The following is a 4349-nucleotide window of genomic DNA, read 5'->3' as shown; positions in this document are numbered from 1 at the left end:
CCCCGTGCCCGCAGCCCGCGCGGCCGGTCGGCAGGGCAGGGTGGTGCCAGCCCTCGGCTCCTCTCCGGCCGCTGCCCTTCTGTGCCCCGGGCTCTTCCAGCCGGCGCTGAGCCAGCCCAGGTGGGGTGGGTGCAGGCCCCTGGCTCTGTCCCGTGGGTCTGTGGGCACGCGTGTGGGCCGGGCGCTGGCTCCGAGGGAGGCCGCGACCTCGCTGGCCATGCCAGGAGGATCCCAGCCCCGTGGCTGGCCGGGCTGAAGTCACTGGATGCTTGCAGGGCCCCGGGCACGGCACCCCACCTCCCTCGGCCTCGCTCTGCTGGGGCGGGGGGCAGCCTGGCTGCGGGCTCCTCCAGCGAGTGGACAGGACGGGGTGCGGCCCCGGGGTCCCCGTGGTGGCTGTGCCGGGGCAGTCGCTAGCATGGCAGGGGGCTGGCCGGAGAGCCGCCTCGGGCAGGGGGGCAGGCGCATGCAGCACATGCAGGGGCACTGCTGCCCCGGAGGAGCGCAGATGAGCAGCCTTCTCTGGTGCTGGTGGTGTGGTGTTGTGGGAGGAATTTACCCCGGGAGAGGCAGAGCTGAGTGGCCAGAGCGCAGCAGTGGCCTGTGGCACCTCCTGACCTGGCAGGAGTCCAGCCGGGCCGGGGGGGGCGAGTGGGTCGGCCGGCCGCAGCTGGCCCCTTGGGAGCATCTGCACCGGGCAGGGGAGGGAGCTGATCCAGGACATGCCAGAGCAAAGGCTCCCATTTCACAGCCCCTTTGGGCATAAGGATGTGGCCCTGGAGTTGGGTGCTCTTCTCTAGCCCAGCGCCCCTGGCACGGCTAGTCAAGCCCCCCTGGGCAGGGTGACAGGCAAGACCCTTCCTATCTGCTAGGAACTTGCTTTGCAGCCATGTTTAGGGACCCCAGCATGCCCAGAGGCTGCAGCAACGTGCCTCTGACGGCCGAGCCGCTGGCGTTGGCTGCGGGCGAAAAGAGAGCATGGGGCAGCGCCTGTCCTCCAGGCGGGAGCTGAGTCCGTGCTCATGGTTTGTAAGGGCAGAGCGGAGAACTGCACCCTGCTGCCCCAAGCCCTGGCCCAGCGCAGTACCCTCCTCCTCCTGCCCTCACTTCTGTTGCTGCCAGGGGCTCAGCAGTGCCACCCTTGTACCGCCATGGTGGTCCTCACAGCTTGCCCCTCGCGGGTATGCTGCAGCACTGGGGCTCGGTGCCAAGCTCCGCATGGAGCAGCCCACGCGGCTGCCCCGCTGCGAGCCGCCCTCAGATTAACGAGCCCGCGTGACCTGGCATCATGGAAAAACCAGCGCTGCATAGCAGGGCCCCCTGCAGCAATCCGCCAGCCGGGGGGATGGGCCGCCTGCCTGGGTTGGCTTGTCTGGGGCAGAGTGGGCAGCAGGAAGCATCATCTCGGCTGGCTCCAGCACCAAGCTCCGGTCAGCGAGTCAGGGCCCAGCCCCAGGTGCATTGGCAGTGGTGTGGAAAACGGAGGCGGAGGCGCGTGGGGGAATGAAGCTGGAGAGGGTGGACGTGTACCTGTGGTGCTCTGTCTCCTGGAGGTAATCCCCCCGCGTGCCGACGGGCATGTGAAATGAGAGAGGACCTCCCCATCCTGGTCTCTGCCCTGAGCCCCGCCTGGGCCCACCTGCCAACAGCTCTGGGCGTGGAGCGCCGTGCTGGCGTGGCGCGGGTGCACTAGGGAGCGGGCAGGCCTGGGGGAGGCCCTAGGGCGGCAGCCCATGCAGATGCTTGCTACCCTGGGGCGCATCCCCCAGGCTCTGCTGTGCAGCAGGATGGCATCTACCTGAGCAGCGCCCTCCCCCCGGGTGGCGCGGCCCGCAGCTTCTGCGGCACCTGGCCTGCAGCAGCGGAGCAGAGCCAAAGGCCTAGCAGGGGCGTGGTGCTGCTCCCAGCCAGCCAGCCGGAGCCCGCGTGCACGTAGCTGCGTGCCGGCCGCCCGGCTCTGGAGAATGGATCCCTGGGTCATTTGCAGCTGGGTGCAGCACTGGGCTGGGGAGGGCGAGCGCTGCTAGGAGGCTGTGTCAGGCAGAGGGAGAGGACGCTGGTGCCGGGGGAACGGAGCGTGAGAGACGCAGGCTTCATGGGACAAGCTGGAAACGGGAGAGGCTGACATTGCACATGCTGGGCTGGGGACAGCTGGTGTCGGCTGGGACACCCTGCTCCATGTCGCTGGGACTTCAGCTGTGTCCACGAACCCACCAACCCCTACCCCACGCGCTGGTGTGCACGGAGCGGGGCAGGTTGCTGTGCACATGGGACACATGACAGCACGCTTGTGCTGGCACAGATGCATGAACTGCTGCAGCCAGCTCCACCTCTGCTGTAAACAAACAGGGTCCAAAGTCTGTCCAGGTTTTTCTGGATCCAGAAGTAAATACAGGGTGCGGGTCTGACAGGAGAACAAGGCTGCTGGTCCAGGGCTCCACTGGTTGCCCCAGCCAGCTGGAGGGGCTGCTCGCCCTGCCCCTTCTGGAGGCCTCTCCTGCCCCCTGCCCTGGGGCTGATACTGCTCGTGGTGTGAGGCGCACAAAGAGACTTCCAGGATCGGCACCGGTGGATGCTCCATTGGCTGCGAGCGGCTGAGCAGCCATGCTGCTGCGCCAGTGGCAGCTGCAAAGAAACAGCCAGACGCAGGCCCCCCTCATGCTACCAAACCTACGCATCCCCTAGAGCTGCGTGGGTGGTGCCGAGTGCCGACTCCACGTCCTAGGAGCCAGACCCTGGTGAGGGGAGGGCAGGGAGGCGTTGCACAAGGGGCAGGATGTGTTGGCTTGGGCGGCAGTCGTGTGGGTTGGCCCAGGCAGAGTTTCTCCTGTGGCAGGTGGGCACCTGCTTCTGAGCACAGTGGTCAGTTTGGGGCCAGCTGGATTTGGTTCTTGCACAATGAGGCTTACAGGGCAAACCTGCTGAGGGCTGTGGCCGCCCGTGTACACAGCTGGAGAACTTTGCCCAGGTCATCTGCAAGCGCAGTAGTGACTCCAGGGCTGGGGCCGTTAGCTGGGGAGAAGCCTCTTGACAATGACAGGGGGAGACCCCCGTGCTGTTGGCAGCTCTCGAGAGCCCCTGACCTCTGGCTGCTCTGGTCCTGGCTTCCAAGACTGCAGTGCTTTGCTTTGCCTTGCTTTGCTTTGCTCTGCCTGCGTGGCGGGCTCGGAGGCTGCAGGCCGTGCTCTGGCGCGGGTTCTGAGAAGGTGCTAAGGTGCGATTAGCACTTCCCGTCATTTAGTACCTGACCTACTAATCCAGCCGGAGAGTTCAGGTGCTGAGCAACACCTCTCTGGGGTGCTCCTCTCCTGCGGCTGCTTTCGAGTCTCTCCAAGACCTCCGGGGGGGAACACGTTAGCTCAGGTGCATGTGCGGGCAGCGTGACTGCCAGAGCCTGCCAGCATGCCAGCTTGGACAGGACGTGACCCTCTCGGCAGCCTGTTGCATCAAAAATCCTGGGGGCAGAGGGTACTGTTCAGGAGGCGAGTGGCCTGTGAGAAAGCAGAAGGCCCGTGCATCTCTGACTTCGTAGCCATGTTCGTGGACTCCCTTCCCCTGGCCCAGGGGAGGGAGCCTGGCTGTGTCACGGCAGGGTCTCTAATTCCAGCTGGAAGCCCACCCCGAAGGTCACATCCTCTGGAAACCAGCCTTTGGGCAGCCCGTGTGACAGAGGGAAGCTACGCTCCCGGGCCACGACGGCGCCCTGGGTGACAGGGTCACCACTGACCGAGCGCCGGCACTGCCCCCGCACGGCTGCTCAGAGCAGGTGCTGCCTGCAGTCAGGGAAATGCCGGATGCCCAGGGCAGGTCCCGGAAGAGCCCGACGGAGGAGAGTCACCGTGATGCACTGCTGCTCGCTGTGAGGGCCTAGCAGAGGGGCTGGCATGACTGGGCTGCAGCCTGCGTCCCTGCCTGTGCGTGGGGCTGGCAGCCTCCAGCATGCCTGGCTGCGACGCGCTGCGTCTCCTCCTTCGCTGGCACGCGCTTGGCCTGCAGCCAGCCGACCTCTGGCTGCGAGTGCAGCGAAGCTCCAGCCGAGCAGGGCCAGGCCTGGGGTTGGAGTCCCCCGCTGCAGGAGGGCCCTGGGGGGCGTGCGGGGGGGGCAGGGGGGTGGTTAGCGGTCCGGCAGCACCCTGCGGTCCGGGGGCCGGCACGAGCCATTGCTTCTAAACCCCCAGAGCAGCTTGAATTGGCTTGGGGATGTTTCCCCTCTCCTGCCTCCGGCTGCGGCCGAGCGCTGCTCCGGGCTGCACAACAGCCGCTGCATGCCCCTCTGGCGCGGGCCCAGATCCTGTGAGGAAGGCGGCGCGCGGCAGGGCAGGAGCAAGGCCTTCCGGCCTGCGAGCGCC

Source organism: Crocodylus porosus, unplaced genomic scaffold, assembly GCF_001723895.1.
Source record: "Crocodylus porosus isolate Cpor-Errol unplaced genomic scaffold, CroPor_comp1, whole genome shotgun sequence".
Lineage (NCBI taxonomy): Eukaryota > Metazoa > Chordata > Crocodylia > Crocodylidae > Crocodylus > Crocodylus porosus.
The sequence above is the reverse complement of the archived record's forward strand: the minus strand, read 5'-3'. Positions refer to the sequence as shown.